At 42.4% G+C, this 26262-nt stretch overlaps 1 long non-coding RNA gene across 2 annotated transcripts; it reads right to left on the bottom strand.

Annotated features, from left to right (window-relative positions):
• Positions 1-1346: 1346 nt before the first annotated feature.
• LOC116788426 lies at positions 1347-24793 on the bottom strand. 2 transcript variants are annotated; one of them, XR_004357635.1, is made up of 3 exons: positions 24708-24793; positions 2584-2694; positions 1347-2191 (listed from the first exon to the last, which is right to left on the bottom strand). It is a non-coding gene; the product is annotated as an uncharacterized LOC116788426 (long non-coding RNA). The 2 variants fall into 2 exon arrangements; XR_004357636.1 differs by having other exon boundaries at positions 2584-2691; positions 24708-24787.
• Between the last annotated feature and the right edge of the window lie 1469 nt (positions 24794-26262).

Below are 26262 nucleotides of genomic sequence, written 5' to 3'. Positions count from 1 at the left end.
CACACTCAGCCAAAGAGCCAGCTTGCAGCTGGGAGCCACCCTGGTGAGACGTGGCATAAGGAAGGGATGCAGCGCTTCTGGATGTCGGAGGAGAATGGCAGAGCCGGCACAGAAATCTCTGTATGAAAAATGGCGAGGCTTGTTCGCTGTTAATTATCCCAGGTGTTTTAGTGATGCTAAACATGGCAGGGTTACCAAGACTTTCTCTGACCCTATTGGCAGCAGCAGCAGTAGCAACAATTCACTTCTCTTTCCTTTCGTCTCAGCCTGGCAGCCAGTCCTAGGACACCAACATAAAGCCCCTCATTTTGTTCACCTGAGCCCTCTTCTCAGCTGCACACCTGCCCAAGTGCCAGAGGTTTCAGCTGTGATCTAGAGAGCAGACGTCCACCTGAACATGATGGTGACAAATGGGACAGCAAACAGCTGCCAAGCGGGGCCTTTTTTCTCTTAATTTTGCCAGATGTAAGTAAGAGGTTAACAGCTCAATACATCACACTTTATCCCATCAGATAGCATCTTGTCTTTTCAGAAAAGTAGAAGAAATATTTCAGTTTTAATACTCTCTTTATTTTGAAAGATCAGGAGAACAACAGTGATCAGAACGGTTGCTACCACACAATTTTGATCCATAGCAGGATACTGAATATTTGAAGGCAGAGAGCCCAAAAGCTTGGGCTGCAGGTTTGCAGCAGACCCTATTAATAGCCACATCATATTCCTATTTATTCGGTGGCCTTTCTTTTAAGGGAAAACACAGCTCATCCCTACTGCCCCAAATGCAAGGAGAAGAATGGAAGGGGCTGCATGAAAATGTGTCAGCCTGGGTCCCTCCTGTGCTTCTTGCAGAAAAGAAAGGAAGATATTAATGCAGATGATTTTGTTACATAAATACATGTTGTATCAGGGCCATTTTTAGCATTTGTGGGGGTGTGAAGAACTTCTCCAAGCTGCGTATCTATTTCATAGGATTCAACTGAACTGAGGAAAAGGACAGAGAGTTTTAAGGTAAACTATCAAGATACATTTTATTTAAGCCCACACAATTCTGTACAGAGCTCCACACAACAGAAACAATATTTCACTAACACCTCTCTGGCCTTAGTAGTGCTTTTTAATGCTTTGTAATAGAAAGACCTCTTAATATAATTGGATAAAATTAAGGACAAGTTTATCATCAAATTTCAAATAATCTGTCTGCCATTTGTCTTCAGAGAGTTTCAGTTGCTTTAAATTCCAAAGGACTTTACCACTTAATTAAAACGAAATTTTAAAATCCAGAAATCTAATTTTTAATTGAATCTCAAAGTCATTTAAATTTCAAATAGATAATTTTCTAACCAGGAAGGAACCTATTTTTGAATGAAAAATAAAATCTGGGGGTAATTTCACGAATAGGTTCATAATGTACATAACTTCTCTTGATTTCTGAGCAGTTTTCTATTGTCCCTTTTACTTTAGTGCCATACCCCATGGTTAGAACAGGGTGCTAGTAACACCAAGGCTGTGGGTTTGACCCCTGTGTGAATCCCTTCCAACTCAGAATATTCTATGACCTCTGTGATTTCAAATCCCCAGGGAGTGCATGTGGCTCATTTCACCCTTCTTGATGTGTCCATCCGTACAGAAGGCAGAGAGTGAACTACAGCCCTCAGCACAGCCAGGCCAGCTGGGGACTTTTTACACCTATCCTAAAAATGGGCCCAGGTTTAGCTGTGGGCCTAGGCCCAGGGTGGCTGGGGCTGGTATGGACAAAAACAGATTTTGCCCTCCTTCCACACAGGAAATGTCCAGGTACCAAAGCAGCAAGGAGATCCTCTGAGTGGTTTTGATTGCAAATGTTTCCAAAAAGCATTTTTTTATATTATCTCTGTGGCCATCTGAGAACATTATCCTTCTGGACAGCTTTTAGGGGACTATTTTACTTACAGGAAGGCATTGCCAAAGGGAAGTTTTCATGGGATTAACTAGTGCTGCATTTTTTTTTCTCATGTTCCAAAAGGATCTGCTTGCTTTGAAAGGATTTTTTTTTCCAGAAAGGACATAAAAAGCTAATTTTCTATAAATTGTGTGAGCTTGGTAATTTGGTTAATTTCCCAACAGTGTCTACACTTGGTGTTTCTCAGAGCTCACTGTGCAATCCCCATGGCAGATCCCAACTCGGTCTCTGGTAGCTACAAGGCACTTAAAGCTAGAGGAAAGAGAAGAAGGTTAAGGAAGAGAAGGGTTACCTAAGTAAGTCTAATTCAATAGTTTGAGCATCCATGGCAGCCTTGATGCAGAGTATTTTAAAAACATGGCGAAGAATGTTAGTCTTATTTAATAAAATCAGGCAGAGATAGGAGTCCATATTTTGGGCACTTCACAGTTTTGGAAATTAACTTTTTTGCCGCAGGGGTCAAGTTTCTCAAACCAGTGTTTTAAATTCACCATGAATCTGCTACCACCTGTGAATTACTGCTCTAAGAGATTAATTTAAAGACACCTTCTGAACTGGTGGTTTAAGTGGAAAAGAAGTCAAGAATTGATTTCACTGGTTACAAGGATTCTTTTTGGTGGTATAATGACAAGGAAAACTCAAACCCTCACTGTGGCCCCACTTTTGCTCCTCAATGCTCTATTCGCTCATTCTGTTGCTGACTTTACCTTGGTTTTATTTTGAAGTCACTTAACACCAGATGAAAATCTGTCCTGCTGGGAAAGGAAGAAAGGTTTAACATTATTGCTCAGCATTCATCAAAGGAGACAAGATAAATGCAATATATCATAATAATAAGGATTCCTGAGTGACCCCTTAGACTCTAGAGCCCAACTTTGGTTACAGTTTAGGAGGAAATTCAGTAGTTCAGAGAGACTTCAGAGAGGTCATAATCTTTGGGGAACAATAAAACTGCTAAAACTGTGCTTTACACAGGCTTACTGCCCAAAGCCATATTTTTTCTTTTTGGAGCAGGAAATAAAAATATTTGGGGTATGCATCTTGAGCAAAGAGTAAAATTCATTTGCAGTTATAATGCATTCAACATAAAAGAAAATAAAACAAGGAGAGTCTGATCGTTAGGAACACTTTAACCTGGTTCAAAATAAGATATACACTGGAAGGAGGTATCTAGTATCAATTACAAGGACAGCTGGATGGAGAGAATAATGCAGAGACAGGTGTTTTCTACCTTTTGTTTCCATTAGAACATAGAGTATCTCTGAAACATTTGTTTACTCTTACTGCTTGCCACACAATAACACCACAAAAGCCCTTTCAGTGTGTGACAGCTGAGACTTGGAAGTTGCAAAACGCAAACCTCACCAAACAAGTCTCTGTGGCAATCTGGTTAAAAATTAACAAGACCTGTAAACAATAAACCCAATGAAATCATTCTCTTAGACTGATGCTCTGCATCACAGAAGAGAAAGTAAGGAAAACATAAAAAATACAGAATGAAAGGAAAATGCAATGTCTTCAACATGTGGCTGGGAAGCAGGAAGAGATCAACATGGGATTTTGTGAAGATTTCACTGAATCCAGCATCTATGGCAGCAGTCCCAGCCCAGATGCGATGGCCCTGGGACAGCTGGGAGCCACCACTGTGGTATCACCAGTGGTAGCCACTGGCATCAGTCACCTCACCAAAGTGTCCTTCTGCGTCACAGCAGTAATGGACGTTTCTGAAGAGTCAGTCAACACAGCTAAAATCTGTATATAACTGTGCATGTCCCTATTCTCTTCCAGAGAGGTTGTCTCCCTCTCCACATAAGAAAGAGAAATAGGGTACTTCAGGAGGTGGTTCTGGCTTTGTTCCTAGGGCCATTTTTGCTGGCAGCTAAAGCAATGCAACCAGACATCTTCACCTCCTCCTCTCCCCACCCACATCATCACAGGTAGGTAGTTGACAGTGGAGCACTATGGTGAACTGGGTAAAAAGAAACCTCCAAAAAAACCCAACCAGTCAACCAACACACCAACCAAATTAAATCCACAGAAATTAGATAAACCTAAACAGAGGAAACAAGCAGTGACCTGATAGTGAGAACATTTGTTCTCCAGAGACATAAATCATCCTCGTGGGTTTAAGAAAACAGAATTAAATTCAGAATATAGATGGGCATGGTAGATACTGAACCCATTCCACGGAGCCTTTTCTCACAAATTCATAGTAAATCTATGAGAAGTGGAATGACCTTTACTCTTCCTCCCTCGTTTCTCATCCTTACAAGGAGAGAGAAAAAAAAGTTGATTTTACTATGTTATATTAGCTCTTTTTCAACAGACACAATGGACTGTATTTTGTTCCTGTTAAGTTATTGCCAACAAAGGATATATTTGTCCTGACATGCTGCTTTATTCACAGCGCTGTACAAAAAATTACATTATAAGGACACACAGTATTTATTTAACCACTGTAATACATTACATTCCTACTCAAGGATGTTTCAATATACTCACACAGGAGTTTAGAACTGAAAGTTTCCTTAGATAAATGTCTTCCTCTTTTTTCTCTCATGTAACTATATTAGACCATTACCCCAGATGTTTATATATATATATATATAAAAACGTGTTATGTTGTTTTGCTAGTGTCATACACAGTTTCATCCACACATCTTTGCCTGCTCAAGAAGGACCTGCAACCTAGATGTATTTACTAAATCTTGCCTAACTCTATTTGATAAATGCTCCCTTTAAGATCTTTCCTCTGTAACATGAAAAGTCAATGCCCTAATTTTAAGTTGCCCTTTGAAAGTGAGCCAGTATTCAGATAGATATTGACTCTAGGCCTGCTGGTTGTTCTACAGCAGCGTTTGGAAGGCTGCTGTTCTAATGAATGTGCTAACATTTGATACACACACTAAGAAAATCAATAGCACTATTTTTAAAAAAGCATGTGGTTTTACTAAGTACACTGTCACTACCCTGTTGTGCAGAAGTTTACTACAAACCTCCCTATATGACTAAATTGCTGCATCTGGCTCATTTCTCTACTTGCCTATCAGAATGCATAATACCAGACTTCGAGGACATCCAAAGTCAGCCTCTGAAGCAGATGCTTATTTAAGTCTGAAGTGTATGTGGCAGTCAGTACCTGAACCTCTCATGCAAGTGTCAGTTTTTCCTCATTTTTGCCCTGCTGTTAGCACATAAGACACCTAGGGGACCTAACTCAGTGTTCACATCAGAAATGTCTGTTTCTGTGGTTTCTGAATGAATGGGTGACTATGGGCAGAGAATAAAATGTTTTTATAGTCACTGTTGAATAAATTAATCCTGCTCTCTAGCTCCTTGTCTTTAGTAGGCAAACGCACTGCGAGGTTCTTGAATCTCAGCCTTAGATCTGCTCAAGCCCATCTAAGTCACCCTGTTTTCCAAGCAGCTACTGTAAATATCCAGTCCATGTGAGTGAACAGGCTAAAAACCTGTAAGGGAAAGGAATGTGTGTAAGAAGCAAACCCAGATGAAATCCAAATGGAGTGTATATTTAAGTACTTCTAGTCACACTGACTTAATTCCAACTCTGAAAGTGTATTTTCTCCTTAAGGAACTGATTCAACGCTATAATATGTGGGCATATACTTGAACCAGAGACTAAAAATACCACTAAAGCAGTAAACAGTTAAGGCAAGATAGATGATCAAACAGGTAATACTCTAATATTATGTTCAAGTATGTCTTCAATCTCTGAAAAGTTTCAAAATTTAGAAATATAGAACTATGTGAATCAATCAAAACTAGCTATTTCCATCATTTAACTCTTCAGTGCTAGTTAATTGCCAAAACATAGTACCAAGCTCATAAGAAGGAATAGAAATTTCTTCATATGCATTTGTATATGCCTATAGCAGGTATAGGTTAGCTGAAAAAGAAGCCAAGCAGCTACACGAGAGGAAAAATTTAGATTTTGCCAAAAGATGAGCTGGTGGCCTGGCTGAAGAGAGCTTTGGCTGAAACTCAGGAAATAAAGGAGAGTTTATGACCTGCAGAAGAAAGGGCAGGCAACTCAGAAAGACTACAAGGATATTGTGAAGTTATGCAGAGAGAAACATAGAAGGACCAAAGCCCAACTAGAATTTAATCTGGCTACTACCGTAAAAGACAACAAAAAATGTTTCTATAAGTACTGTAGGAATAAAAGGAGGGCTAAGGAGAATCTCCATCCTTTATTGGATGTGTGGAAAACATAGGGACAAACAATGAGGAAAAGGCTAAGGTACTTAACGCCTTCTTTGCCTCATTCTTGAATAGTAAGATCAGTTGTTCTCCAGAGATGAGCAGCCTCCCGAGCTGGAAAACAGGGACAGGGAGCATAATGAAAACCTCATTTCCCCAAGGAAAAGTGGTCAGTGACCTGCTACACCTTGAGATGCTCACGAGTCTATGGTGCCAGATGAGATCCATCCAAAGGTACTGAGCAAACTGACAAGTACTCACTGAGCCACTTCCCATAATTTATCAGCAGTCCTGGTTAACAAGGAGGTCCCAGTTGACCGGAGGTTGGCAAACGCGACACCCATCTACAGGAAGGGTTGGAAGGAGGATCTGGGGAACTACATGCCTGTCTGCCTGATCTCGGTGCCAGGGAAAGTCATGGAGCAGATCATTAACCGTGCCATCACAAGGCACATGCAGAACAACCTGGGGATCAGGCCCAGCCAGCATGGATTTATGAAAGGCAGCTTCTGCCTTTCCTTATGAAAGGAGATCCTCCTGATCTCCTTCTATAACAAGGTGACCCACTTCGTGGATAAGGGAAAAGCTGTCAATGTTTTCTACACGGACTTTAGTAAAGCCTTTGACACCATTTCCCACAGTATTCTCCTGGAGAAACTGGCTGCTCCTGGCTTGGTTGGGCGCACTCATCTCTGGGTAGAAAATTGGCCGTATTGCTGGGCTCAGAGTGTGGTGGTGAATGGATTTACATCGAGTTGGTGGCAGGTTACAAGTGGTGTTCCCCAGGGCTCAGTATTGGGGCCAGTCCTGTTTAATGTCTTTATCAATTATCTGGATGAGGCAAGCAAGTTGACCCTCAGCAAATTTACAGACAATGCCAGTTTGGGTGGGAGTGTTGATCTGCTGGAGGGTAGGAAGGCTCTGCAGTGGGATCTGGACAGGCTGGATTGATAGGCCAAGACCAATGTTATGAGGTTCAAAAAGGTCAAGTGCCACATCCTGCATTTGGGTCACAACAACCCCCTGCAGCGCTACAGGCTTGGGGCAGGGCAGCTGGAAAGCTGCCTGAAAAAGGACGTGGAGTTGCTCGTCGACAACATTGCTGAACATGAGCCAGCAGTGTGTCCAGGTGGCCAAGAAGGCCAATGGCATCCTGATCTGTGTCAAAAATAGTGTGGCCAGCAGGACCAGGGCAGTGATCATCCCTCTGTACTTGGCACTGATGAGGCTGTACCTCTAGTACCATGTCCAGTTCTGGGCCCCTCCCACCACAAGAAAGATGTTGACGTGCTGGAGCGTGTCCAGAGAAGGACTATGGAGCTGGTGAAGGGTCTGGAGCACAAGTCTTATGAGGGGCAGCTGAGGGAGCTGGGGGTCTTTAGCCTGGAGAAAAGGAGGACCTGTGAGGGACCTTATCGCTCTCTACAACTACCAGAAAGGAGGTTGCAGCTCTTCACCCAGGTAACAAGTGACGAGACAAGAGAAAATGGCCTCAGGTTGCACCAGGTGAGATTCTCATTGGATATCAGGAAAAAATTCCTCATCAAAAGGGTTGTCAAGCATTGGAACAGGCTGCCCAGGCAAATGATGGAGTCTGTCCCTGGAGGTATTTAAAAGAGGCATAGATATGGCACTTAGGGACATGGTTTAGTGGTGAACATGGCAGTGCTGGATTAACAGTTGGACTTGATGACTTAGAGGTCTTTCCCAACCTAAATGGTTCTATGATTCTGTGATGTTAAGTGAAAGAAGTTTCTTTTTTCTTTGAGTTTGAGCAAGCAATGACCATGATAGGAAAAACATTATTTGTTTTTAAAAAAACTTACCATATTTCATTTCAACTCTAGGGCTCCAAAAGAAAACATAATACTGTAAAGTTCATATAGCATATAATATCTTTATGAAGTCCTGCAGAACTGAAACAAAAAAGATAGAATATTGTTATCAGAGATTCAGAGGATATTCACTAAATGGAACATTTGGTAATTCAAAGACTATTTTTCCCCACAATAAATAATTAGAAGGGAAACTCATTGTCACAGACTGTTATCCATGTGGAGAATAGAATCAAAATGCAGATTCAAAGGGAATCTAGGCACTTGAATGGGTTAAAGGTGCATCACAAGCACAAACTCAAATATAAATCATGTTCCACGTAGTATCTCACCATGGGCCATTAGGAATGGGTTTTCTTGGTGGCAAATTACTACTGTTGGCCTCTCGTGCTGCTTCTTGCCTTGTCCTACTAGATGTCTGGTAGGTGTCTCTGCCAGACAAAATATCAGGCTAGCTGAGTCACAGTCACCAAGTCACTGCAGCAACTCTTACCTCTTCATAATATTCCTCTCTCTCTTGAGAAAGGGATAAAAGACAACATGGGCAGTTTTAACAATTGGTTCTTACTTCTCTTACAAGGAGTACCAAGAGGGTTTGGGCTACATTGTTCTCCAGGCCACACACAGCACCACAGGGCACTGTGAGCAAGCCTGGGCCATAGCTGGGCACAGAGAGCCATCTGCACACAACCTGCCAGCAGCCAGCACAGCCAGCAGGCACAGGCTCCAGCACAAATTATACCAGTCTGGTGGACATCTTTAACAGCACCTGTGTAAAAGCCTGGGCTGAAATTTACTGCCTTGCTACGGGTGGTAGTCAGCTTAAAGCTGTGAGGGCAATGCCCACTCATGCAGCAGTCAGCTCTGGCCTGCTGTGATCCTCTGTATCTAAATGTCATTATCCCTATTTTAAAAAGACACTTGAGATAAAGAAGGAAATGAACTGAATTACCCAATTTATCTGTATATTAAGTGAGGAATTGATCCCAGTGTTCTTAGGCCCCAAGGAACTGCTTTAACTCTACCTTCCCTCCTACAGAGAGACTATAAAATTAGACCAAAATGGCCTCTGTGCATCTATAAACATCTTATACTGGGAATGCAGAGACGAAAAAGACTATTCTGCCCTGCATGCATGCAAACAGGAAAGAGTGGGAAGGCAATCTCCGCTGCAGACCTTTCTAATGAAGCTGTACTTGTGAAACTACAATCCAGTAAGGAATAGGCAGGAGAGCACATCTACAGATCCATGGCTCATTCTCATCCCACGTTATTCAAACTGAAACAGTAACCTAAAGCAAGAAGTCCAGAGTCTGGTGGCTGAAAAGGCACTACACGCTGATGCCATATGAGCAACGGCCAACTAAGTGAGGGGAAGCCTGTTGAGGCAGAAATCTGTGAACGTGAAGGCAGGATGGAGCAGCAATGAGGTCTGCAAACAAATATATCTGTATTTTCACTTGGTTCTCCAAGCTACCACAAACATTTGCTAAATTCTTCCCCACATTCTTCTGTCTCATATTATTTAATCTGCCTCAGTAGATACAGTCCTTCACCAAAAAATCAAATTGTTCTGTGATCTGGGCATCACGTCAGGGTATCTGGCACACAGATATTAGGTTAGCTTCTGGGCAGGTATTCATCAGGCCTAACCTAATAGAGTACCAGCTATTTTTTCCCTTCAGCTGACATTCTGTCCTACATATAAGTAATATAAATGCCCACATTTCTGCACAGATCCGTAGGCAGTATCACTTAGCACCCAGAACATGGGCTCTGCTGACTATTTGAGCTCCTTCCACTCCTGAGGCAGTTTGTTCAATCATGATTCATTTTAAGCAGATGATTTCCACCATGCTGAACAATTTCTTCCTTTCTTTTTTTGTTTTTTTAATTTTTTTAATTGTATGATCCCTCCAACTGTAGAGGATACTTTGGCACCATGCAAAACTTTGTTATGTGCATGGATACATTCTACAGGCTGTAACAGTCCCTCTGGATTATGATAATCAAGGATTTTCCAGAAAGGGAAGAACATTATTTATAGGCTCAAATTTTTCTGAGAAGTTGCTGCTGATAAGTGTTTCTCTAAGATCTGATACTTTACCCATTGCTGCAAGAGAACTAATAATACCGGAAGTTATTAATCTGTCTTACTCAAAATCATAGTTCTGATTAAAGCACAAGGAAAATTTCTTTAAGGCTCAGTTAAGACCCTTTGTAGAGTGAAACACCTGATAAACTGTATCTAAAGGGGGCCTATGCGAAAGATGGAGAGAGACTTTTTACAAATGCATGTCATGATAAGACAAGGGGGAATGGTTTTAAAATAAAAACAGAGAGGTTTAAATTAGATGTTAGGTGGAAATTCTTTACTGTGAGGGTGCAGACGTACTGGAACGGGCTACCCAGAGAAGTTGTGGATGCCCCATTCCTGGAAGTGTTCAGGGCCAGGTCGGACAGGACTTTGAGCAACCTGGTCTAATGGAAGGTATCCCTTCCCATGGCAGGGATGTTGTAAGTAGATGATCTTTAAGGTCCCTTCCAACCCAATCCATTCTGTGAATCTATTATATGAGATAAAAGTAACAGCCATCAATGGGCCAACCTCTGGGCCAAATGATGGGTTGAGCAGAAGGATTCTCTGGCCAAAACCAATGCAAGTTCAATGTATGTGTGTGAGTTAAAAAAAAGGCAAAACCTGCCCAAATAGCAATGGGTTATGTTGCAAGAACTTCCTCAAGAATGAGTCATCAGGAAGGTCTGTGTGCAGAGAATACAAGTAGAGTTGGATCATGAAAATGGCCTAGTTGTTTTTTATTTCTATCACAATCAGATAAATAAGGTCCTATGGTCATTGGCTATAAATAAAATGCTTTTGTTTAAGATTAAACCCCAGCAGACACTTCCAAAGGAAAAAAAAAAAAAACAACAAAAAAAGTAAAGGCTCTGAATATTGACTAGCCACTCAGAGGGACCACGGTGCTCAAAGGACCTGGTCACTTCCTCCTGCCTTTGTTAGAGGTACTTCTAGCTGGCAGCCATTTCTCTTGGCACCTGCTGGTGAAACAGCTACCAGTGCAGGATGCTAACCTGTTGTTAGGTTGTCTGGGACTGATGGAGCATGGGCTGCACAAGAGTGGGCAGGATGACACCACACATCTTGTGCCACAGAGCTGATAGTGGAACCTAAAATCAAGAGACAAAAAAGGAAGGCCCAGGGTTTCCTGTATATGAGATATTTTAATTTACATAAACACAAGTGACAGACACTTTGGAAGTTTCCACTTTGTATTCTGCTTTCATCTTAATTAGTATTAACTTATTCTTTCAACAAGGGAAATCCCGCAGAACACTGATCGAGAGAAGGAAACTGCAGTAGTTCTAATATTCCCCTTCACTCAGTTGTTAATACCGTACTTAGATGGGTATGTGTGTAGTTGCATATCATCTCTAACGATGAGGTTTCACAGCAAGAAGCTAAATTCATTGCTGTGGCAATTAAGGAAAACTCCAGCAAGATGAATTAAGCCACTGGATGCCTTAAATCTGTTCCCCACAAACTGTGAGCGAGACCTGGATGTTGTTGTTCTTCATCAGTCTGAACCCATCTAACTGCAGCATCATCAGGCTTGGCTGCTCTCTGGCCAGCTTCTGTGACTTTGGACATGCCCCTTTGGCCTGCTAAGAAAGAAGCAGAGGCTTTCTGCCAGTTAGGCATGCTGAAATGCCAGGGCACTGGAGCTGGTTAATGCCGGAGTTGTTTGAGGGAGGAGGCAAGATTTCATGGCCTAGATGGGAGGAAGAGCATGACCACAGCAACCTAGTTGATATATGGCTGAGGTACTTGTGGAATTACAGCCTGAGCAGTCAAAAGCAACAGTTTTCTTTCTGAGAAGTGAAGGCCCTAATGCCAACTAATAGAGTTGTGGCAACTTTTCAGGTGGATGCTCATGACCAAAACACCTGCTGCAATAGTGTGACAGAAGGAAAAAGTGGCTTGGTCTATCTAGCATCTAAATTACTTTTGTATTAACTAACCAACCTTCTAGCAAGACGTGCTCACTTTTTATAGAAAGGCATATAGTGAAAATCAAGCAATTCTTTTGCAAGCTGCAAAATACAGTCATTGTAAGTGGACACCATTGCAAACGAAGCACCCAGTGCCAGGAAGCATTATACCCCCTGCCAAAGAGCCCCTCTTTGTATTAATTATGTGTTAAAACAAATTTCTCTATTCAAGCTTAGTTTCAGAGCCTAGAGGTGCAGGAATGAGTCACGTGCTCTGACAGTGCCAGGGTACAGCAGAGGAAGCCTGACACCGTGTTGTTCAGCCTCAGACCAGCCTGGCCAAGCTTGGGACGACTGGATTCCAAAAGTGATGGGTAATCACTTTTGCTAATGGCAGAGCAAGATGTGGCTTCCCTGTGGCCTTTGAAACTGCGTTCTGAGGGCGTTGCCTGCTTCCCCCCAATAAGTGCTACCTAGTCAGCCTCTCCATTTCCAATTAAACAGAACATTATGTTTATAGTGATGGTCATTACAGCTGTACGTGGATTTTTGACTTTTCGGCTCCACAGAAACATGGCGGTCATGCTCTAAATGAATCTAAACCCTCAATAGCCTTCTTGGGTAGATACTATGCCATCAGCTTTCCCCAGCAGAAATCAAGTGCATTTCAACTGAATGCCCTGCCAAGGGCCATGTCCATGGCACAGAGCAAGGGGAACCAGCCATGCACCAGGAGCGCAAGGACTCATTTGTCACCAGGGTTCCATGGCCTCCCACAGCCCCTGCTTCTGTGCCCCGAGGGTCAGCCCCATGCTGGCTCTGCCTGCAGACTTCAATAAGCCTACTGAGATGTACCAGAACAGGATTTGCCTTTGCCTTGTTCTGCCAAATGGATATAACAGTAACAGAGAAAATGCACAGAGAGGATTTTCCGGCTTGTCATCAGAGTAGAAAAGGAACAGGAAAAAAGAGAAGAAGAAAGGAGAGTAACAGAGAGAGTTAAAATGAAAACAAGCAGGGGAGATAGGGTGGATATATACCTTCTGGGTCTTTGGCCCAGGTTCCTCTCTACTGCAGCAACTGTATCATGTAAATCTCCTTAAGCTCAGTCTCTTGTTTGAGTACTTCTACTCTCACTGTAAAGCTATTTTGGAATCCTACTTCTCTTACAGCTAGAACTACTTTAATTTCCAGCCTAATATTATTCATAGCTGTATGTCCACATCTTCTTGTGGAACTTTAAGCTATAGTCTTAACTACAGCTTAAGTAGTTCCTTCCTCGATGTTAATCTCTCAGTTCTGGTTTTATCTTTAGCTTAAGCTGCCTCTGTGTGTGAACGGCTTTCGAACAGCCATTTCCTCACCTCCCTCCAATTGGTGGCACAGGCACATCCTGCATCTCTGCTCTTGGCCATGTGGTCACACTTTTTCCTCCACACTACACTGTGCTCACTCTGTTGCTGATCTCATGATCAGCCAGTCTTAGAAAACTCATCTAGCTGAAAATTAACTCAGCAAATATCCCTGATTCCACAGTTATGAGGCATAAGCACTGGGACAAGTGAACTGTCAGAACTGTGCAGCACAGGCAAGGAGAGGTATGAAAGTGGAGCCTAGAAGTCTCTGCCAGTCCTGGGGTTCCATGTGCCTGCCCTAACATGCTCTTAGCACTTTTGCCTTCCTCAGAGAATTCCCTATATAATTAAAGACCCTTCCTTGGGTAGTGGTATGATCATTCCAGTGCCGGGGAGGTAAGAGGAGGAATGCTGAGAAACCAGGCGGTGGCAGTGCCTTAGCTAGTGGTTTCCTCACATCAGATGCTTCTGTCTTTAAGCAGAAGAACAATTTAACCATGTCACTGGTAGTCAGCTGTATGCTTATGTGTGTTGTTGACATAGAGCCTTCACATCCCTTCAGAGGATATTTTGTAAAATGCAAGAGGTAAACAAATGAAACAGATCTAGAAGAGATATACAGAAAGTTTACTGCCCATCCACAGACCAGCTGGGCTCCATGTGTGTGATGAGTCTCATATGATGGACACTTCAGCCACCTGCACACACGCAGCAAAGCTGTCTGCAAACCCCAGAGAGTTTTCTGAGGTTTCTGGACATCTTACCCTGGGTGGAAAAGGAGATCTCACTGAGGTTTTGCCCTTTGGAATATCAGGAATCTTCCCCTTAGACTGTAACCTGTAACCTTTGCTTGGTTACAGAAATAGGTATTTCATAAATAAAAATCAGGAAACAAGTAGGAAGAAAATAAGAGTTACTTTTAATACTGTTTTAGAAAACCCTACACATATGAAAATTACCTAATCCCTAGATTAAAGCCATGTTATGGAAGCAGAGAGATATATAATTGCTCTGCTGTCTGGATTATCTGATAGAATAACATTCAGAAGTACCACTTGCCAACTGCATACATAAACCTGGTTGATCGCATCCCCAGCAAAGTAGATTATGTTTTTGTGGTGCCCTTATCCACATGTTCAACCAACAGGACCGCATTACCTTCCTCAGTGACCTTCCTATTGCTCTTCCAAATTAAGCAACCATGCATTACTCACCAGCTCCAGCTAAGGTACTGGATGCAGAGCAAGTGGCGTGACCTGGAGAAGAGCTTCGTGGTGGCATCAAGGTCAGTTATCTCAGAAAAGAGAGGAAAAGCCCAGCAGAGGAGACCTTCACCTCTCACTAACCGTGCGTGACCAGGAAGGCTCAGCCTCTCCAAGCGCTTTGTGCTGAACATGATCCTGCAACGAGTGGCATCAGGCACCAGAGAGAAAGGGAAAGCAAAGTGCAGAGTTTCCCCAGTGCTGCTCTAATCAAGCAGTTAATAAGGTGTGAGCCGAGATGGATGTGTTGCTGCAGTCTGTGGGTTTGAGGCCCTAGTCCTAGTCAGAACAAGGGTAAAGGTACAAATTTAGGCTCAGTTGGAATGAAGCTGGAAATTTGTGATTTAATCCGGCAAGATTTTCTCCAGCACTGGAGGACTTTAGCAGTTTTACAGGTGATATGAACCTGTGTTATAGCAACCTGTCTCCTTGATCTTATTTGACATTTCAAGCACTGTCAAGTCTGAGGGACTTTTGCCTTCTATGTTTTAAGCCTTTGGCTTTCCCAAGGCAGACTCCTGTTCCAGAACAGACCCTCTCAGAGAGCCTTCCTTCTTACATGGGTCCTGCAAAAATGGCAAAGGGAAAATATGCTCTATTTTACAATATTTTCTCACACATTAAATAAAGAGGTATATATTTTAACTTAGCCAAAAATATTTAATGTTTAAGTTTGCAATTATTGATAACTATCTTAAGATAGAAATCCCTAGATATTTTAAAACTCTAATCATATTGTCCCAGCTGTGTTATCCATAGAGAATACCATACAGCTATGTAAAGCTGCTATGACTGCTAAGTGTATTCAATTATCTCTGCTAGTTTTGTCCTCCCTCCCACACTCTCCATTCATTTCAATGTTCACTAAATATTTTAAGCTTGTTAAGTGAGTTCATGCATGCATTACAAATAAGCACTTTGGGAAAAAAAATATGGCTATTTTATCCATCTCAGTGTATGGGCATGAACGTACCACTAATCTGTGCAGAGCTGTGAAACATTGTCCCTTTTCCTCTTACCCTCCCCCTTCAAAAAAAACCCCACAAACTTTGGAAAACGGGTCATGCGAACGCAGGGATTTCTATAGGGAGCCCATGGAACAATGCACCCATTCGCCACGGTAGTGGGCTCCCATTGTCTCATCTTTGAGCACATAATAGAGGCTTTGCCAGTGGGGAGGCTAAATGGGGAACAAATGGATGGACAGTAAAGATGATGTCGGCAGAAAGTGCAAGAACCTCCTTCTGCTTCTGTTTCTTTCAAAGCTTGAAAGTGATAACGCGCATAGTAATGCCTCTCCATTATGGTATATGTAGCAGTTATATTCATGCTATGCTTGCTAAAGAAATGCTAGCTGTGGTCAGCAGAGAGGCCTGTATACATGCCTTTATTCCACCAGTCCCTTGGAGTTCAAACAGTATGGCATCCATCAGTGAGGAGCAAAATACCAACTCTTATGTTAATGAAGATTACAGTGAAGAATGAAGGTGATGAAAGCCTGGCTGCTCACCCACTGACAGCAATTCAGGGGATTTTCTCTTACAGCATTGGAGTACTCAACTACAGCTAAGTTTCATCAGAACTTTCTTTACCATCCATTTCAGAGGTTTCACAACCGGGCTGGAAAAATTTACATGGAGATAAACCTTTCACGTCAGGCCTCAAACAAATGTAAAAAAGGCTCTTATCTTTGTGTGAAAGCCCCAGAGGTGGAACTACTAAAGTAGTGCAAGTGCAAATACACATAGGAAAAGCTGTGTAGTGCAAATAAACATATGAAAAGCTGTGTAGTTAGGGATTGAGCTGGTACACAGAATTGCAACAGAAGTCAGATTAATTTACCCCATCTGATTGATAATTTAGATTGTGAAAATTAAGACTTTTTTCTAGCACTTTTAAGTCACATTATACCAACCTGAAGCAAAAGAATTATTTTCTATTAAATTCTCTGAGATGACTCAAGAAGTCTGTAGAGAGGTGATCAGTTCCCATTCACTTCTAGAAGACTTTCCCCAAGGATTTGAAGTGACAATCAGCAGCAATGGCAGTTCTTCCATCTCTTCTTCCATCAATCTCCTCCACGAACTGCAAGCTGTGTGGTTTTAAACACTGCTATTGCTACAAATGGAGAAATAAGACATTGCTGGTATCACTTTTCAGACCATTCATCAGTCCTCAGTATATATTTGGGGAAAAAAACCCACCTACATTAATTCTTTTTTCTCTTGACCTTTTGTTTTCATAATGCTTGATAACAAGACCCATTCCAAGAATCCATATCAAGAATCCCTTGAAACCTATAAAAATGTTCTTCCCATTTTTAAAGTTGGGCACTAGTAGCAAGATGTAGTGTTTTTAACTTGCATATCCTCAACGGCTCCACCCCGAGCCAATAATGATCTTTACTGCTGAAGGACACTGGTGGCCCTGCTTAGAGCAGGCTCACAGCCTTCACCTATGAAGGCATGGATTTGAAAGCTGGTTTCATCACAGAGAAAATAAAAATTACAGAGGGCTGGGATATCTCTTTCCTCACTCAGGTCGGCCCCTCCAAGGAAGAAGGTAGGCCATGAAGAAACTGAGAACTCTGCAGTATGCTACCTAATGTGAATATTAAACCTGTCTTAAACAGAGGAAATTAATACCAAACACCTCATTTAAATGGCATCTCGTTTGGGAGAAAAGCCAGGAAATATAAAGGTTGGTTTGCTCTGCTCATCATTCACATGACTGTGCCTTTTGTTTTTCAGCCTGATGAGCGGCAAGGATAGAAAATCAGACCCAGCTCTGAATTTCCTGGCTTTTGTCAGTTGATGTCACACCCATAACATTATTCAAACGGGGGGTTTTGTGTGTAACAGAGAAATGTCTACAAAGCCCTGTCTAATGCCTTTTAGGTTGCTAGGAAACCCGGTTCTGTAGCCACCACAGAGATATCTCCGGCTAGGGGCTTAGATAAGCTCTGACTTGTTTTGATTAGGTGAGCTTTATTGCAGAAAACACAGCAGCATGCTGGACATCGTGAAAATATGACCCGCTTACAAACCTGGAGGCACAAAGATCATTTATTGCTCACGGTCGCATTCATGGGAGGACACTTACAATAGCTTTCTAGCCCACCAAATAACTTCCCCCCTGAAAAAGCTACACCTTCTGATTGAGGTTTTCCCTGGTCCCCTAGGACTCGGGGCTGCTGCTGCTAACACCTCTGTGTTAAACCATACTGAAGTGAAGAGTCATCACCAGCCTGCCTTAATTTCATGTGTCAGGAGAATGGCGGTATTTGTGGTATAGTTGGCAGCACAGATAACTAAGAATTAGATTACCTGCACTCTGGTCTCAGCTCTGCAGTTTAGTGATGATGCTTTGAAAATAAGTTTGAATGAGTTACACCTGTGGCAGATATTTATGCAGCTCCATTAATGGAGGGTCTAGCGGGAGTGAGCCTTTCTACTGTTGCTCATGGTGACCTGGGATCTGCTCAGGAGGTGCAGAGGCTGTTCTCCCTTCTGATCCAGCCTGTCTTAGCCTGCTTATGCTATGTCGGTGCCCTGCCCCTGCTGATGACATGCCCAACAGGCATTGGGTGAAATGGTGGAAGTGCCATGCCCTCCTGATAATTGGTTTCCGCCTTTCACCTCCTTACTGATAAGAAGTTTTTGCCCTGATATGCCTTACTGCGATCCAAGAACCTTGCTTCTTGTCTTGTCCGTAGCATATATAACGAACAGGTTATCCCTTTCTCTCTGCAGCACCTTTTATATATTTGAAAAGTTATCCTTTTATATATTTGAAAAGTTATCCTTTCTTCCTCAGTCAACTTTTCTCTAAACAAAACAACCTAAACATTTTCCATCTTTTCTCATAAAGCATATTTTCCCAAACCTCTTTAACTCCATGGTGTATTGCCTGTGAAGGCAGAGCAGATATTCTGCAAGCTGCAGACAAAACCAACAATATTGAGGTGAAAGCACCAGTCTGACTACAGGCTCAGTCATGCTGTACCTGTGAGTTATGCAGTTTCTGTCCAGGTTGATGGCAATAGCTTGGGATCGCATTATCTGCTCTTTAATCAGGAAGGCATGAGGTGGGTATGTCTGCTGATATATAGGGTTGCCAGGGCATAGTTGTGTCCAGCTGGAGCACTCAAAACTATGTGATGGAGACCCTGGGTTCGTGCTGAGGTGTAAGCAGACTTAGAACTTTCAGTTTGGTCTAAGTTCACGTTTACATTTAATAAAGTGCATGGCTCAATGAAATACCCTTATGTGACAGATGCAAGTTGTACCAATCAGAAGAGAAAACCAGCTGAATTACTAATGAAGTTTAAAAAGACTCTCCCTAAATTCACACCCAGTTACATGAGAAGTGTCATTCATGAAGAACATGTAATCAGCCTGTAATCATAGCATTGTTGAATGCTCATCAATCTATCTCAGGTAAAGCTATTACAGGAGTTAAAATGTGATCCAAAGGGTGAAAACAATCAGGCTCTTTCCAGCTAATTGAGAAAGCAAGTTTCAGAATAATGAATTCTGTGCTGAGAACTGCAGTTGAAGTGTTTCAGTTGGGAGAGCTCAGTACAAACAGGTACATTCCAAAACATTCAGTATATAGGTTAATATTAACATTAGGCATTGGACATTTAACTCAACAGTCTAGGAAGGAATGATCTGGTATGCTTCCCTGCATACATGATTGAGCCTTGGGTTTGTGTACTGTGCTCAAACTCATCATTATGTACTGGGACCCTGTTATGGAGGAGACAAAAAGCCTGTTTACAGGCTGTCTTTGCAGGTCACACCTGGAGCAAGCACTGGTTCCCTGGTTGCCTGTATGATATGGCCTGTGTCCCTCAGGAACACATGAACTGTGACCACACTGCGGTGCTCTGGGAGCAAATTTGGCATCATACCAGACTCCACTGCTGTCTGCAATTAGGAGTGAGTGTCACCTTGCCTCCCCAGCATTGGTGTCAGAATGCACTTGCCCCAAGCATGGCAGAGGACCGCACCAACATCCTCCTCATAAGGTGACCAAGCCCAATAAATGATTTCAGAGGCTGTTACAAAAACACACTTCTTGCTTCTGCTATGGCTGCATGTGCTGCCACTGCTTCCTCAGCACAGGATGTCAGTCCCACCACAGCAAACTTCATGCATTGGGGTGCTGGCAAGGCTGGCTCAAACTGGGGCTATGGATGGGTACGCACAGATGCCTGTTAGAGCTGGTCTCAGCCAGATGGTGTTTGTTGCCCCAATTATATTCCTGGCTCTTAACTGCCAACGAAGCTGTGACATAGCAAGTTGTTACATGAAGTGCTCATAGGGCCTGGATATCATTGTTGGCAAACAAGGACAGGAAGCTGCTGTTGGAAAAGGCTGCTTGTATGTGTGTGTTTGTCTGCATATACATGTTAGTGGTATCCAAGGCATGGGGTGAGGTAAGTCTCTTTTGTCCTGGTCCCTGAGCTGCCCTTCTCTGCTGGAGAATGCCTCAATCACACAGTGTATTTTTCCTAAGCACAGTTGTACCTAAACATATCTTTTTACTCTCATCTCTCCAGTAAATATAACTCAGGCAAGACACCTACCAGAGCAAGGGGCAGTGCCAGAGGTGTGGGCTCATGCTTGGAGCTCATGCTTGGAACTCCTCCTTTGCTTGTCCTGAGCATGGTAATGAAGATGGAAGGGCTGAATGAATGGCCTCAGAGAGTGTCTCCTGTCTCAAGGCTTGTCAAGGTCCTAGACCTCTCAGACCCAGTGTGATGCTCAAATCCCAGGTGACAGTGCAGCATGGGAGCATGCTATTATGGCAGTTCCAAACTGGTGTAGCTTTTCACAGAGCCTCTGTGTCAAGCTGCTCCAGCATACTGATTGGTATCACAGTTCTTTGAATGCACAGCCTTTGTTTTGATGAATCTGAAGTCAAATTACTTACTACTGCAGGCCAAACCTGTAGCATGAACTGGCCTCAGTTATGTAGTATGTGGAGATCCTGAAAGTGCTGAGTATGGAAGTCCTGAACTACTTTTTGCACCTGAAAAACTTTTGGATATTTTATTCGCAAGGTTCAGTAAAAATCCCAAGTGGTCAAATAATGAGAGGATTGATGTAGAATTCCGCAGGTTTTCATGCCAGCTAGTGAGCACAGTTGAGTGAGATTTGTGTGCATAAGACCATGGGAACTGGAGAACATTCTTGGGAGGAGGGAGTGAATATGCCCAGGTCTGTGTAGGTAGTGTCCATGATGTGCAGATCCTTGAGCTCCACCCTCTCAAATGCATCCAAGTGTCTTAAGAGAGATAGCTATTTAGCTTGCTAAACACAGATACTGGGCTGATACAGTTTCATGCAGATGACTGAAAGACCAGGGCCAAGTACCAAATCTAACTACAGATGGACAACATGGATGCGCTCAAAGTCATGGATTGTGTCCACAAGGTATGAGAAGAAAATGTACAATTTTCCAAGCTGTACTGTGCACAGGAGCAGTTTTGGAAACTGTATGCATGCTCTTGCAACTCTACAGGTAGGTAGAATACAGCAAAAAGGACCAACATGAAAAATTGACTATACCGTTAGGCATTTATAATCCTCCAAAACAGTGAAAACCCCTTGGATTCACAGACACACAGAAAATCAGATATGTTGCCCAGACTCTTTACCAATCCCCTCATTTAAAGAGCTGAGGCAGCAGAGATGCTAGTTGTCAGAAAGCTCACTGCATTAAGAGGTAATGTTTCATGCTCACTGATTCAGCTCTTCCTTCCCTGAATTGAGTATATGGACATGGCTCAATAACAGGCCAGGTACCTTCTGTACAGTTTCCACAGGTCTTAAAGATGGCATCTGACACAGAGTAAATGGTTGAAGTTCAACTAGAGTCAGTGAAAAGTTTGCCCTTCTTCTCAGGGACATGAGCCAGACCCATTCAAATTTTTGAAAGCATTACTTTTGCCATGAGGCTGAAGTTTTTAATGAGATTAATCATCCATGGGTCACTGTGACCAGTGATTGATGAGGTTCTCAGCAAAATCAGTTTATTGTTTCTTTCTACCAAGGATTGCTGCCACCCTTCTGCATCCCCAAATGGATCACAGTTAAGACGATGTGGTTTGATCTGGTTTTCCCTGACCAGACGCTTCAATTCAGTGCCTGCAGTTTGTTGAAAGCAGTTTTCCGATAAGCTCAAGGGAGTCTAATGGTAGCAGGGCATTAACCCACCAATACCAGTTTGCAGAACTGGGTGTCAAGATATGCAAATGAATTAAATTAGATCTTGTTTTCAGAGGGTATCATAAGCTGTCCTTTGAGTTTTATATGCTTTTGGACATGATTTGATACATTAACATTTAATTCTTGCCAGATGGGGGTCACTTTCCTCTGAGGTAAAGAGCTTACAGTGTGATACAGATCTTGTACCTCTCTCCTTCCTCTGCTAATAAGAAATACAAGATCCGGTTTCTCTCTCCTCTTCTTTCCCCCACTGCTTTCCTCCCACAATGTTTTAAAAATCGTGACAGTAATATGAAAAATAGTGTTGTAGGGCTCTGTTTTTGCTCAGTGACTCCTGAATCATGTTTGCTACCTTGATGTGCCAGTGCTGTTGGGAGCTGAGCAGTGGGGCTGGTTTTCCTGCTCTTCTTCAAGTCTGTCCTGTCCTGGGACAGCTGCTTTACCTTGACCCAAATATAAGAACAACAGGAGAATTTTGCTAAAGTCCTTGACATCTGCTAATCTCATCACCTCTGGGGTGAGATTTGGGGATATTAGCCAGTCAAATGTGAATATTTGCCACATGCAGGCCCTCAGGACAGTTCATAGCTTTGCAGCTCACCATGCTATATGATTTATGGAGTTCCAAGTGATGTGGGACGTAACCACTGCCAGTATTTAGGATCATAGATTTTAAAGATCAGTAGGAACCACTAGCCCTCATTATATCATAAACCAAAAAATTTAATCTGGTAAATCCTGCCTCAAATTCCTGTCTCGTGGTTGAGCTGGTGCGTATATTTTCAGGAGCTGCTCCAGACTGAGTTTAGAGATTTTATTTTAATGAAGCATCCCACTGAGTTCTCTGTGTCCCTGTAACCCTCCTTGTGTGCAGCACCATGTGCCATGTACTCACATCTCCATTCTTACAGTCAAATTTTGCTTAAAACATATCCAGTTTTGGTTAGAACAGCATTATTTACTGAGGATTGCCAATGTGTTCTGCCTTGCTTAAGTCACAGTTTTATGATGTAAATTAGACAGATAATACTGTCTGTAAACCATACGGCATGATCAGATGGCAGACTAAGCTTAGTGAGATAAAGATTTCCTTTTTAATTAAAACTGCAACACTTCTGTGTGGTGGATTAACACTGAAAGGGTCACTGGAGGAAGTGAATTAAAGTCAGATTTGAACAATAATAAAGTGACCATTTCTGAGCAATTTAGCAGCATAAAAAGTGTCACTTTTCAATGTCTTCCTTGCAGGACTACTAAGATTGTGCTATGTTAACACTCACAACTCCTTAAAGGTAGTAAAATGTCATCCTCATTTTATTGGTATGAAAACTGGGATATGGAAGGTTAAAATAATAATGAAATTATATCAGGCTTCTCTTTCACAATCTTTATCTTGACAATAAGACCTTGTTTTTGGAAGCCTCTGGTACCCAAGGCTCACACCAATTTCTGTGGGAGTCAAGAGAGTTTTTTCAACAACTCCAGAAATCAAGCCCCAGTAGTTCTCTTTAGATAAATCATGTTTTTCCTTTAGAACATGTGCATTCAACAGTTAAGCTGCCATATGAACATTTTATTCCCACAATACCCAATCCTTCTGGCCAGCTTGTCCCAGAAGACTGTCAGTAACCAGTGCTGCCACAGATGTCACACTTGCACTGAAACATCCCGGCTTTACAACGAAAAGAAAATTTCCTTTTTTCTAAATTCTCCCAGGCTACAAGTTCTTGAATCTGACTGATGCAATCCTATCTTCATATAGGCCTGAAGATTAATTTCTCCCTATTAGACTGTCTCTGCTGTTCAGATGACATCTGCTAATAAAGCCAAGTATAATAGATGGTTAACTTCAAATCTAAAACTTGCACATGGATTCTTTTGCTAAATACTCTGCAATTAGACATAAGCTGAGCAAGGCAGAGACTGCAGTACTGTATCACTAGGAAACATGCAAGGAGAAGAAATCTGAGCCATCCTTGTTTCACTAAAAAAAAAACAAACAGCTGAGACACATACCTAAGAAATACAAGGGGAAATAAGAAATCCTGAATCAGCTGCTCACAAAGAACAAAATTATTATAATTAAATTTCCATAGGCACATTTACAGATTAGAAATATGTAACAATTCTTAAGCAAATACCAGCTTTCTTGCAGAAAAAAACCTGTCTGTTGAAAACAACAAATCCAGATACAGATATTACAGATATCTGGTTACAGATATTACAAAACAGAGCAGCTATTTGGTATTAAACTTCAATAAATAATCAAATATTTCTGTGCTGGCACAAAGGAAAAAAATAAAAGAAAAAAGCATAACCCTGCAGATGGGATTGGTGGGAAAGAGGAAATGAACTGAATTAATCACCCACAAGTTCCTCCAAAAGTGACTTCATCCTGTTCAACCTTCTATATGAGAAAACCCATAGGAAAACCAGAAAGCCTCTAATACTCAGGCTGCCAGGTCCTTGAAAGGAGGCTGATTTTAATTTGAATATTTCAACAGCACAACAGCATCCTCAACATAAGAGAGAGCCTCTAGGCAGAGGCAAGGTTAGTTTATAACAATAATAAATAAAATTATGCTTACCCCTTCAAGTACCTCAAAGGAAATTAATTTTTAGTTTTATGGAATAACTGTGAACAAAAACCACATTAAGCAGCATAGACCACATTTGAGACTAGTACAAGCGGTGCCAGCTCTCCAGGCATTTAGGAACTAGAAAGAGAGCTCTAAAAAGCATATTTTGCTCCCAGCCCTCCTCATATCCCCTACTACAGAAATCCAGGAGATTGCAGATGCAGGCAGGCTAAGGGAGGACCCAAGCCTCCACCTGCAATTACCTACCCCCATCATTTTATGCCAGTAAACTCTGCAATGCAGCAGTGAGTACTCTGCACTTGGGTAAGTGTTTGCTTGTCTCTCGATGTCTGTGCCAGTGAACGTGTGCAGGCAGCAGGGAGCTTTAATAAAGCAAACTCCGCAGTACACTGCAGAGCAGGCTGATTAACAGTTTCGGTGATACTGGGGAACATGGCAGAGCGCTCTGCCTCCCCTCCTCCACCCAGCCTTAAACCTGATAGATCAAAGCTTTGACCAGCATCAGGTGGTTAAAATCCGTTCATTAACTTGTGGTGCTTTCTGCCTCCTCACCATAGAAAAGCTGCAGGAGTTGCTTATGATGATCACATACAAAATGTGTTTATTGGACTTCAAAAGAGCTTGTCTCCTTCATGCCAAGACCGTCCTTTAAAATTATATTAATTAAGGAAGCAGCTTTAATACAACAGGCAAATGGCATATAATCAGTGATTATAGCAGCAGGAAAGGACATGATTTCACAGAGATTCAGTGAGGAGGGGGAAAATGCAAGATCTTGTCTTCTCCACACAGGGGCTTTGACCCACCCTGCTCCCTCTCCCGGTCCCACAGGTGGCATCCACCTCACACGGAGGTCTCTGAGGGAATCTGAGTCAGGGAGAGAAAAACAATTTCCCTCCTCCTCCTGTATCAAATCAGCTGGGGAAGGAAATGTGTTTCCCCAGCCCTGTTTTCAGACTGAGGGAAAACAGGGTGATGCAGTGACAAAAGGGTGCAGAGCCACAGTAACCCCAACTGTCCTCATGGAGCAAAGCAGGAGCAGCCTGCTGGGCTCAGCACCTTGAGGTGGGAGCAGGTAGAGTAAGCCCTGACAGGGTGGAGATGCTGAGGGCAGGCGAGGCAGTGAGGGGCAACCTCCAGCATGGAGCAGGGACTGGAGCACCAATGCGGGGAAACACTCATCAGGCAGAGAATGATCAACAAACAGATTCACCCAGCTATAAGTTGTTTATGAGAATAAGATGGAAACCAAATTAATAAATTGTCCCAACTCCTGTCCCCACACTCCCCCTCAATCTATTTGCTTTTTTCTCTTTGGTCTTTGCTCCTGCCCTCCTACATGAAAAAATATAGTTAGTTGTTTATATTTCTTGCAGTCCATTATAATGCCTTATAAAACCACTACCCAGGCTTCTGGGCCAAAACCCCATTTTGCAGCTGTAGAAAATGCAGCTTGGAGAGGCACAGTGACTCAGTTAGGATTTTATAGCCAGCCCACATCAGAACCGGCTTTCACTGCTCATCTGTTTTGGCTCCTAAAATGAACCTTCTTCTACCAGCACCAGAACTTTCCACTGGAGCTGCAGTTACCCACTGCACTGAATTTCCTATCTTTAGCCCCTCAGTTGGGTATTTGTTCTTTGTTCTTCAGAGTCCTAGATGTTGCGGGATGTAAAGCCGAGTGTGTACTATTGTTCACTTCAGCTTTGTGCTGATGAAAGAACAAGCACAAAAGAGGAGAAAAGGGGGCACTTTCTAGTATAAAAGGCTCTGAAATCCCATATGGAAAAACTCTATAGAA

The sequence above is a fragment of the Chiroxiphia lanceolata genome, chromosome 6, assembly GCF_009829145.1.
Source record: "Chiroxiphia lanceolata isolate bChiLan1 chromosome 6, bChiLan1.pri, whole genome shotgun sequence".
NCBI classification, from domain to species: domain Eukaryota; kingdom Metazoa; phylum Chordata; class Aves; order Passeriformes; family Pipridae; genus Chiroxiphia; species Chiroxiphia lanceolata.
This window is presented reverse-complemented; position numbering and strand designations above follow the sequence as displayed.